We start from the raw sequence: 12,071 nt of genomic DNA on the forward strand, positions 1-12,071 counted from the left end.
TGATGTACAGCACCGGCCGCTCTTCACCCTCTACCTCCTGGGCCAGGACGGCTCCAAGCCCCCTGTCCGACGCATCTGTCTGCAGCAAGAAGGGGAGAGAAAAGTCAGGAGAGTGTAACAGCGGTCCGCCACACAGAGCAGCCTTTACCTGGGTGAAAGCCTGCTGACACAGCTCCGTCCACTGGATCGGATCTGGTGCCTCCTTTTTAGTGAGGTCAGTCAGCGGGCTGGTGAGGTCCAAATAATTAGGTACAAACCTTCTATAATATCCCGCCAGCCCCAGGAACTGCCTCACCTCCTTTTTGGTCTTGGGTCTCGGGCAGGTCGCAACTGCTGCGGTCTTATCAATTTGGGGACGCACCTGCCCGTGGCCCAAGTGGAAGCCCAGATACCTGACCTCCACCCGCCCAATCGCACACTTCCTCGGGTTCGCCGTCAGTCCGGCCCCTCTCAGCGCTCTCAACACCGCCCGCAGATGCTGCACATGCCGCTGCCAGTCGTTACTATAGATGATGATGTCATCTAGATATGCAGCGGCATATGCTGCATGCGGCCGTAGAATTTTGTCCATGAGGCGCTGAAAGGTGGCCGGCGCCCCGAATAACCCGAACGGAAGCGTAACAAATTGGTGTAATCCGAACGGCGTTGTGAAGGCTGTTTTTTCTTTGGACAATGGAGATAAGGGGATCTGCCAATATCCTTTAGTTAAATCCAGTGTCAAATAAAAACGAGCTGTACCCAGCCGATCAAGCAGTTCGTCAACGCGCGGCATTGGATATGCGTCGAATCAGGCTTTGGTGGATCGAGGTCTGGTTACAACCGGAATCCACCAAAGCGAGATGAGTACCCCCCTTTATACTGACAGGTATCTGGTACAGGCCAGCTTGATCAGGGGCAGCCTGTGGGGCGTCCGGGACCCGGATCAAAGCCCCCACCTCCATCACTGGGCACCGGTCTATGAAATGTCCTGGGTCCCCACACCGCCAACAGGCCGGCCCAGGCCTCCCCGCCGCCCTAGTGGCAGGAACTGGGTCAAGGGATTGGTGTGGAGAGAGTGGAGACAAGGGCACCGCTGCCGTCGCTGCGCTGGCTAGCCCCGCCCCCCTGGGCAGTGCTCTCGGGCCGGCGACAGCTTCTGGAGGGGGCCCACCCCGTCCCCGGGGTGGGACTCGTGGGAGAATTCCCAGACGGGACCTGGGAAGAGGGACAGAACGGGGGGGAAGAAGGGACAGTAGGGGAAGAGAGAGAGACAGCTGGCAGGGATTCGCCGACTCCGGGGCACGCCACCATCTGGTCCTCCGCCAACTGGATGGCCAGGTCTAGCGACGTCGGGCGATGGCACTGGACCCACTCTGCCGTCTTTTTGATCTTCTGGATCATCTTGCGGCCCCATCTTATTCAGGGGAAGATGGGGGGGGTCCCTCTGGACTCCTGACTGACGGCCCACCTGCCCGTACCCCCTGGTCCATCCAGCTCCGGAACAGCTCACGGTCCTCCTGCTATGCAATCTCCAGCAGCGCCTGGTGTTGTTCCTGGTGGAGGCCCGCGAGCGATTGAATGACTTCCGCAAACGGCGAACTTGGCGGGGTCTGCATGATAGCGGCGGCCGGGCTTCTTCCTTCCCAGGTTTCGGCACCAGTGTAGCAAGGCTCACGAGAGAGGAAGGAAGAAGTCGGAGTCAGCGTGACTGAGGCTCGGACCGTTTATTATAAATGTACCAAAAATAACACTGTGCTCAATGCACTTCCAAAAATAAACATAAGTTCACAGTCCTTTTCCGTTTCACTGGGATAGAGCAGCAATTCCTTAGTCCCGAGTCCTCAGTCTGTCTCTCTCTCTCCGCCGTTTGCCTCTCTGTGGCTTTTGTACTCTCTCCACGCCAATCACTGGAAACGAGAAACAGGTGAATGTCATCTTGTACTTGACCCACTTACTCACCGCTCGTCTCCAGGCTCTCTCTCCCGCTGCAGACTCCGCTAACCACGCCCCCCCCTCACCACAGACACACTCAGCTAAAATCACAGAGCGCTCTACTAATGACCTGAAGTGTTGAATCAAGTGTGTTTGATAAGAGAGATTCATCCAAACTGTGCAAAGATGAGCTGCCTGCAGGAACAGGGCGCTGACTCTCTGATATTACAAATATTGGATTAGAACAAAAAAAAATTATTTCAGTTTGTGTGTGTGTGTGTGCGTGCGTGTGTGTGCGCGTGAGTGTGTGTGTGCGCGCGTGAGTGTGTGTGTGCATGAGTGAGTATGAGGTGTGATTTGTGCACTTTTTGCGATCGCGAAGCAAACTGAGAGGTGAACTAACGTGTAAACGCTCGTCAGTCGTCTGGCCAAAATCCCATAGTAATCAGGCGTCAGACGTAAGATATGTATCATATGGAGAAGTTATTATTCAACAGCTTACATGAATCAGTTGAAGCAGTGGCGTCGGTTTTTATTGTTGATTAAATTTGATTTGCCATATGAAGGCGCTTGTTTTGCTCCTTTAGCTATAGACTTGCTTGCAGTTATGCCTTGAGTACAATATAAGTACATTTCTGTTGAATAAAAAATTTCAAAATTCTGGCCTTTTTTTCTGCGGTGACGCACTGCTGCAATATTATTATTTCCACTCAATGAATAATGCTGTCATTAAAACGACATAATTTTCTCGTTAAAACGACATCTGTTCTCGTTAAAACTATATATTTCCTCGTAATAACAACATATTATGTCATAAAATCGATACATTTTTCCCGTTATAGAGATCACATGTGAGCCAGCTAAGGATTGTCGCTGCTGTCCCACAGGATCTGACTTGCTGAAGATGATCAGATTAAAACAGTTATTCTGAATAACCGACTCGGGCTTGGGATATGTCGAATGACTCAAGTTTGATTTAACACCAAATCGAAATGAGAACAAACAAACCAAATAAAGATAACTGACAATGGTGATAATTGATAAATGACAGTGGAGCGCAGCATTCCTACAGTATAAAGCATGGAAGTAAGCCTACAAAATAGCATTTAACACAGAATCAATCAGATCTGCTGAACAACAAGTTACAAAATGAAATGGCAGTGTGGGAACTATACCGTGGACTTTGGGGGAGCCCACCTTTTTTTCTTTTCTTTTACGGGGGGTGGGGGGGTGTCTATGGGATCGTGCGCAATAGACCTAATCCGGCCCACGTCAGACAGTTTATCAGAATTACCGGCCCGAGTCAGACCCGAGCCCGTCTTTTTTTCCCTCTTCTCCTAAAACAGTTTATACTACTGTTTCGGCTATTAAAATAGTTCAGTTTTGTGTGTAATGGCAAAATTATTATATTTCGTTTCGTTTTTTTTATTAAGTTGAATTAGAAAAACGTTTGGAGCATTTTTGTTCGTTAAATAGCCTATAAGTTTTAGTTTTTTTAAAGTAACGACCAAGCGGCCAGCGGCATGAGCTGATCATAGCTTATGTTTGATAAATTTAGCCTTCTCATATCATCACGACTTGCCTAAAATAAAATCTATAGATATATAAAACAGTTCAAGTATATAACAATGTTTAAACGTTAAACCTGCTATAATAATAATAATGTGCGCTAGCCTATATGTAAGTTTGTGTGGAGAGTGGAAGCTAAAGCGCGCTCTGCAGGACATGGAGGCACCAGAGCAAGCACTTGCATTGCTTTCAGTGGAAACAAATTAAAATAGCCTACGCCGTCATTTTTTTTTTTTTTTGATAAAGGTAAGAGTAATACATCATTCGGACCTGTAAAGGGTCTACTTGTATTTGTGTGCACTCACAATACCAACAAAAGGTAGTTATTTTATAAAACAAAGAAAACAAACATGATGCGCTTTCTGCCGTCTTGAACAGGAGCTTCAGCTGAACGAATGCATGCCTCACAGACATGATAAATATATCTATAGAAAGCTTTAAATTATCACTTAAAGAAATAAATAAATCGAAAACAAAAACTCTTTTATTCTAATCTTAATCATAATCAATAAAGATGCATTTCTCTCTAAAGGCGTGTTTAATGAGGAGACGGTGAGTCAGGATCAGCAACTTCATCCTTGTGACACAGACTCAGAAAACATTAGTTTATTAGTAAATATTTCAAATATCTCCTTACTATTTCCTGCAGACACATTCATGGTTATGTTTGCTGGGGTTTTGCAGCAAGCTTTAGCCTATTGTAGGCATTTGAACGCAGAACTATTCCGCTGCTGCTGCTGCGGGACACTAAACACCATCGAGCTGCTCTCAGTCGCGGCACGGTCTCGTGTTGTTTCCACCAGCCTGCCATTTTTTTTCATCACTAATCGATAGATGTCTACAATATAAAAATAAGGAGAAACCCAAAACAGGCCCGATGCCCGGCCCGTGTCTGAACTATGACGTGAAAATTAGCCCGAAGCCCGGCCCTAGAGCCGTAAAAAAGTCGGGGCCCGTCGGGCCCGGGCTGAAATGCAGGGCTCTACAATGACTTCTTGCGTTGTCATCCCGGCGGGAGGTGTGCTAACAGGGCTTGCAGCAGGTGATTCGGTCGTGCCATTAAACTGCCATGTGTTCTTTTTGCCATGGTGGCTATATGATGCTAACTGCAGAATGGATTTCAAGGACTGCGCGCACAGATCTACGGCCAATGTTGAATCCAACGTTTATATTTTTCCTACGAATCTTTGAGTTAACGTATTAAACATGAGTGGAATGAATTTGCACCGCAGCGCCCCCACACCTGGATGCACATGACAAGAATAGCATGTATAGTTATCTTTATTGAAGTGAATTAGGTTACAGTTTTTCTCAATTGCTAAAACACTAAACCCTATTGTCTGAACCAAATGCTTAGTTGCCTGAACCCACTGATTGAATCAATCACTCTTTTGGCAAAACCATAAGCACTTTTCACCTGTTTAGAAACAACTTGCCAACACATTTTCATTGTGATGCACCCGTGCTGCATAATGGTGAGCACAGGTGACAAAAGTCAAACACAATTAAAGCACAGGTGTCACCACTTGAACACAATAACTCAAAACTGATCACACTTGTGGCTAATGATGTGAGGGAACATGTACAGTAAGCCAGTTCAGAGAGCACTGGTTTGTGAGGCCCTACAATGGATAGAAATCTGAGAGGAAGAGTTTGTGTGAGAGGAGGTCGAGGTGGTCAGCGAAGACAAAGAACAGTAATATCTGATGAAATCAGAGCTACTGTGATTGACCGTGTTCTTGTCCATGGTATGAGCATGAGGGAGGCTGGACAAAGGGTACAACCAAACATCAGTAGATTCACTGTGTCCACCATAATCCGAAGATTTAGAGAAGAGAACAGGTAATTACCTTTTTTTGACATTATAGTACAGTATGTAAATGTTGACAGCAATTACTGTATGACCATACTATAGAGCTGGTAAGTCTCGCCCATCCGTAAAACCCCACTGGACCTCTAGATTGAAAAACCGTGAATGTGAGAAAATAATTATTTTACGGATGGGCGGGACTTACCAGCTCTATATACTGTACCACAGTATACTGTAAGTAAATGTTTCAGTACATCACTGTACCAATGTACTGTAATATTGTAATGGAGGGTTGGTCTAACTGTTTGTAGGCCTAGTATTCCATGTATATTTTTTGTAACTCCATGTTCTCTTTTTGTAGAGTTGAAAGACTGCCACATGGGGGTGGGAGGACAGGTATGTTCTCCCCACACCAAGAGACCCTAATTGTTGATATGGTCCGTGAGAACAATGCCATTAAACTGAGTGAAATTCAGCAGAAGATCATTGAGGACCATGTAAATTTTGAGGGTATCAACAGTGTCAGCCTCTCTACTGTTGATCGTGTCCTCAAGCGCAACAGACTGCGCATGAAAATGCTATACAGAGTGCCCTTTGATCGCAACTCAGACAGAGTCAAAGAGCAAAGATTCCAGTATGTACAGGTTGGCATATATCCAGACACATTCAATGTTGATTACTCTAAGTAGTGATTTACTGTAGTGGCCTAAATCACTTTTTCCGTATCACTTACAAAACCATATCTATTTCTACAGAGGGTTTTTCAACTGGATGCAATGGAAAGACCCCATGAATACATCTACATGGATGAAGCTGGGTTTAATCTCACCAAAAGGTGATTGGCCATTGTTTGTGTTCCTGGGCAGCGTGGTGGCAATGTCACATTATGTGCTGCCATCAGCAATCATGGGGTTGTCCACCATCATGCCAACCTGGGGCCCTACAACACTCACCAGCTCCTCATTTTCCTCAATCACATGCGAGATGCTCTGTTAGGGCAGCAGGATGAGCATCCCATCTATGTTGTTGTTTGGGACAATGTGAGTTTTCACAGAGCCCTCCAGGTTAGAGAGTGGTTCAATATGAACCAAGGTTTTATCGATCTTTGCCTTCCACCGTACTCCCCTTTCCTAAACCCCATTGAGGAATTCTTCTCCTCATGGCGGTGGAAGGTATATGAACGCCAACCTTACACCAGGGTAAATCTCCTGCAAGCCATGGGACTTGCCTGTGGTGACATAGGTGTGGAGGCATGCCAAGCCTGGATACGGTATGCCAGGGGTTTTTTTCCCCCGTTGCCTGGCCAGACAAAATGTGGCCTGTGATGTGGATGAAGTCCTGTGGCCTGACCCAGTACGGAGACATGATGCTGTGGCTGAGTAATGCACTTATTTGTATATTTTTGTACTTTATTTTTACATGGGCTTACTGTACACAAGTGGCAAATGCACAAGATTTCTGTTTTGTCTTTTTGTACAATTGCTATGCACAGGTTAAATTGGGTTTTGTGTTCACAGTTTAGAGAAAAGGATAGCAGCTTTCAAGAAATGTGTCTTAGCAATCGAGAAAAACTGTAAAATCGCCGTCATGCATTAATGAATTATATTTTTGCAATTTTACACAATCCAAGTTGATCACATTACACAAAACTCATAACACACGTTTATCCGTGAATCCGTGTGAAGCTCGTGCTCAGCTGCGCCCCCAAACATTTCTGAGCGGTACTGCGTGCGCTTCTCCACACACACATTCTCCATATATGGCCACAGCCCCGCCCACTTCCTCTCCTCATTACAAACCATATCATCAACGATATGAAAATATGATTATTAAATGAACACTTCACACGGACGAGGACAAGAAGATTGTTTACAGCAGATACCGACTCAAGGAGATTGTTTGCAGGAGATGCTAAAGTTAAAGAAGAAAAAGTCAAACACAAGGTAAGCACATTTTAAATCAATTAGGCTAATTAGATCTAAAGTGGTAGGCTAGCTAGTTAGCATTAGCTCTAATTAACTGTTGAGGCTAAGGCCTAAAGTTAAGTGTGGCCTGAAATATTTCTCTCGATGGCATAATCATACAATTGAATGTTTAAGAATGATTTTTGACTGGAAAGCTTTATCAAATCTTTAGTCTGACTGATTACTAATGGAGCGATTGGCTTCATATTAAGCTTGTTTCTGTCAAGTTTGCGTTAGTTCTGGAGGGGAATTATTTTATATTGAAGAAAACTTCAATTTAGTAATGATAGTAGTTCAAATAAACAAGCGTTTGTAGGTGAGATCGTCCAAAAGAGTAGTCAGGTTTATGGAAGTAGAATAATGACAATAGTTTTTGAAACATAAAGCATGCCAAATTCCACAAATCGAAAAAAAAGATGCATTGCAATTAACAGTGCTTGCATTTTAATGCCTTGTATTTCCGGGGCTTGCATTTTTAGGTCCTGAAATTGAACAAAGTTGTTTATTTAAACTGTCTCAAGTCTCATTTATTTATAAAGCCCTTTATGCTACTTTGTAGGCCAAAGGACTGAACATCCAAGAGATTGTAAAATAAAATAAAATAATACATAAAATACATAACATACAATGGCAAGGTCAAGAATTAAAAGCGACAGAATAAAGATACGTTTTGACACGAGATTTAAAAACCGCAACTGAGGATGCAGACCTTACATCAGGGGGAAGTGCATTCCACAGTCTAGGACCAACAACTGAAAAAGCTCGATCCCCTTTTGTTTTTAAGCGAGTTCTCGGTACAAACAATTGAAGACAATTGGAGTACCTTTGTGCTCTGCAAGAGTTCATACGCACCAAAACCTTAATATATTCCGGGGCCAAATCGTGCACAGCTTTACAAACGTACAACAAAACCTTGTACTGAATTCGCTGTTTCACAGGAAGCCAATGAAGTCTTTCTAGAACCGGAGTAATATGCTCCCATTCCTGACACCAGTAAGGAGCCTTGCGGCAGCATTTTGTACCATCTGCAGCTTCGAAATAAGAGATTGACTGATACCAACATAAAGAGCATTACAATAATCCAAACGAGAAGTGATGAATGCATGAATCACTTTTTCTAAGTCTGGAACACACAGAAAAGACTTCATTTTCGCAATTGTCCGTAATTGGTAGTAGCAATTTTTTACCACATTTTTGACCTGATGATCGAACATAAGAGCACAGTCAAAAATTACCCCTAAATTTCTTATTTTGGGTTGAACATATGTTTCCCAAGAGCCAAGAAAGTCCCTGTCGTCATTGTTTGTCCCGAAAACCAAAACTTCCGATTTGCTGGCATTCAACTTCAGGCCATTTTGCTCTAGCCAGGTAATCACCTCCTGTAGACATAGTACCAAGGATTGATTAGTGCTTGGGACTCCAGCACTGATCGGTAAATATATCTGAATATCATCTGCATATAAATGGTATGAAATACCATGTTTCTTAAAAATGATGCCCAAGGGCAAAAGAAACAAAGAAAAAAGAATAGGGCCCAATATTGAACCTTGTGGTACTCCACACTCCAAAACAATTGATTTGGAGGAAAAATCCCCAACCCTAACAGAACATGAGCGCCCCTTTAGATATGAGGAGAACCATTTTAAGACCATCCCTCTCAGCCCCACTACATGTTCCAACCGATCAATAAGAATATTGTGATCGATTAAATCAAAAGCTGCACTCAGATCTAGCATAATTAAAGCTCCTCTAGTCCCTGAGTCTGCAATGAGTAGCATGTCATTTGAAACTCGCAGTAAAGCAGATTCAGTACTATGTCCTACTCTGAAACCAGACTGAAAAGCATCTAACAACTCGTGATTGGCCAGATACGAACTTAACTGTGTTAAAACCAGTGGTGTGAAGTAACGAATTACAAATACTCACGTTACAGTAAGTAGTTTTTATCAGTAATTGTACTTTTTTGAGTAGTTTAAAAATTGTGGACTTTTACTTTTACTTGAGTACATTTTAAGTGATGTATCGGTACTTTTACTTCGCTATTTTCATCCGTTTGTGGTCATTACATGCTTATTTTAATTTTTATTTTTATCCATTAATGTGATTGGATAGGGAGATAGTGTCTCGTGACTTTCGTCAAATCAAATTGTGCATAGAAAACTTTAACCGCCAGCTGCTGTCTATCATGGCTGCTGGAAGTGCATTCCTCAAGCATCAATGCAGTCACATCTTCCTCTAATATGTTAAGGTAAATTTTGGATTTCTGCTTACTAAATGATTTGTATATATGCTTGCCTATCTACACGACCTGAAATTTGGTGTGAGGTTGCGGGTATTGCGTACAGTGTTAACTCCCGCAAGTGCCACGTTCAGTAAATTCCCACTCACTTAAGAGCCGCGCGATTTGCGCTGCTTCGTCTCTCTCGCGCGCGTTCAGCTGCAGTCACTTGGATAAGCTTTTGCTTGTTGAACTTGTTGACTTTTGATGAGTTTGAGCGTGTGATGCGCGCTGTGAAAAAGTGTGTTGGAAACACTGTAAAACGATTTGCAATATTGTACTCAAATTGAGGACCAATATGCACCTTATTGATGACCCGTGGCGTTAATACTGCATCTGTGTCAGCGCGTGATGTAAGAAAACTGCAGCTCATTAATAAACTTTTTTTAATTTCTTTTTTTTTTATCCATTTTATTCAATCCGCCTTCACTTTGCATGTGCACTCGCGCATAAACAAATTTCAAGTTCAACACTTTTTGTTGCATTCAGTTGTGGATGCTGCTGATTCACCGAGACCACCGCGGCTCAGCAAGAGACTTGCATTTGTGTTTTCTTTTGAAAAAGTTTCCCCAGAAATACTTTATTTAATGCACTTTCCTTACAAATTGTTTTATCGACATAACAATTCGAGTAATGTATATGTACATGTAATGTACATGATGCCATACTTCTAGAACAATTTGCATTTGTTAAAATTGTAACAAATTATCAAGTTTAGTTATTCTTGTGTCTTTATTGCAAAACGCTAAAACTGGCACCGTTTTGGAGAGAAATGGGCTCTCATTTTAACCCATATCATGGTGTGTGATGCTGAACTATGAGTTTCTAATGGTGTTTGTATTTGCACTGTTCTAAACATTAATATTTTATGTGCAACAACAGCATGCTGTCTCAGTGGCTTTACACATGATTTTAAATCTATTTTTCAAACTTTATGATTTAAATGGGGATAATTGTACTGAGAATAACTTTCATCTTTTCTTCAACTGAATACTGTATCCGTGCTGTTTTGATGTGTTTTAAAGAGTTGGCAGTCAAAATCAATCAAAACTGCTGGACTATAGATTCAGCAGTTCATTCTTCATTCTTCATGACAAACAAGATAATGTGAATTCCAGAATGTACAACGTTTTTTAAAGGTGACCCTGGACCACAAAACCATAAGTGTCAATTTTTCAAAACTGAGATCTATACATAATCTATACAAAGCTGAGTAAATAAGCTTTCCATTGATGTATGGTTTGTTATGATAGGACAATATTTGTCTGAGATACAACTATTTGAAAATCTGGAATCTGAGGGAGCAAAAAAAATCTAAATATTGAGAAAATCTCCTTTAAAGTTGTTCAAATGAAGTTCTTAGCAATGCATATTACTAATCAACAATTAAGTTTTGATATATTTACAGTAGGAAATTTACAAAATATCTTCATGGAACACGATCTTTACTTAATATCCTAATGATTTTTGGCATAAAAGAAGAATAAAAAATGTTGACCCATACAATGTATTTTTGACTATTGCTACAAATATACCTCAGCGACTTAAGACTGGTTTTGTGCTCCAGGGTCACACATGTATAAATTGCAGTGTAGAGCAGTTATTATGAGGGGGTAAAATCCACAGCTCAGTACTCACTACTCAATACTCATGAGTACTTTTAAATAGGCTACTCTTTTACTCTTACTCAAGTAGTTTTTTTGGACAAGTACTTTTACTCTACTCAAACTACATTTTTTGGAAGGTAATGGTACTTTTACTTGAGTATATATTTTCAGTACTCTTTCCACCACTGGTTAAAACTACCTTTTCCAACACTTTGGAAATACAAGGCAGCTTAGAAATGGGCCGATAATTATTAAAATCCGAAGGATCAAGGTTAGGCTTTTTAAGAAGGGGCTGAATAACCGCCTGCTTAAAACTATGAGGAAAAATACCTGTATAAAGACTGCAATTGACAATAGCAGTAATGCAAGACCCAGTATAATCAAACGTCGCGGACAACAAGTCAGAAGGCAAAACATCCCAACTTGCAGCGGGTCGTTTCAATTTGTCAATAATCAGTTTAATATCCTCAGTAGTAACCATATCAAATTGATCAAAATTATTAACACTTTTTAAGATACCTCCTGTCAAGCCCTTCAAAGCACTAAAACTAGCTCTGATTGTATTAACTTTTTCTGAAAATATATTCAAAAACTTTTCACAACATTCTGTAGATGATGGTAATGACGCAGTATGAGAGTTCAAAAACCTATTAATAGATTGAAACAAGGTTTTTGGTGAATTTGAGTGCTGCAATATAATTTTTGAAAAGAAGGCTGATTTAGCCTCCTTCACAGCCTTCTGATATCCCTTACGTGAATCAACTAAAATCTGCTGCGAGATCGTAAGTTTGTCCTTTTTCCAAGCCCGTTCTGCTCGCCTACACTGCTGTCTAAGCGTACGTGTATGATCATTCAACCAGGGCTGGAAATTGACTTTACTAGGCCTGAACTTGTATGGGGCAACAGAATCTAAAATTCCAGAACACACCGAA

General features: G+C 42.1%; 1 protein-coding gene across 2 annotated transcripts in view; it reads left to right on the plus strand.

The window, feature by feature from the left end:
- LOC306867763 (NLR family CARD domain-containing protein 3-like) overlaps positions 1–12,071 on the plus strand; it is a 55,654-nt gene that overhangs the window by 5,786 nt on the left and 37,797 nt on the right. The window contains exon 8 of one of the 2 annotated variants that reach the window (XM_079413622.1): positions 2,003–2,172. The exons of the other annotated variant lie outside the window; for it this stretch is intronic. The gene's annotated coding sequence lies outside the window, so the exon portion shown is untranslated. Of the gene's footprint in view, positions 1–2,002; positions 2,173–12,071 lie in introns of those variants that run through there. 2 annotated transcript variants of the gene reach the window in all.

This window comes from Barbus barbus (genome assembly GCF_936440315.1).
Source record: "Barbus barbus genome assembly, chromosome: 49".
Classification (NCBI taxonomy): Eukaryota; Metazoa; Chordata; class Actinopteri; order Cypriniformes; family Cyprinidae; genus Barbus; species Barbus barbus.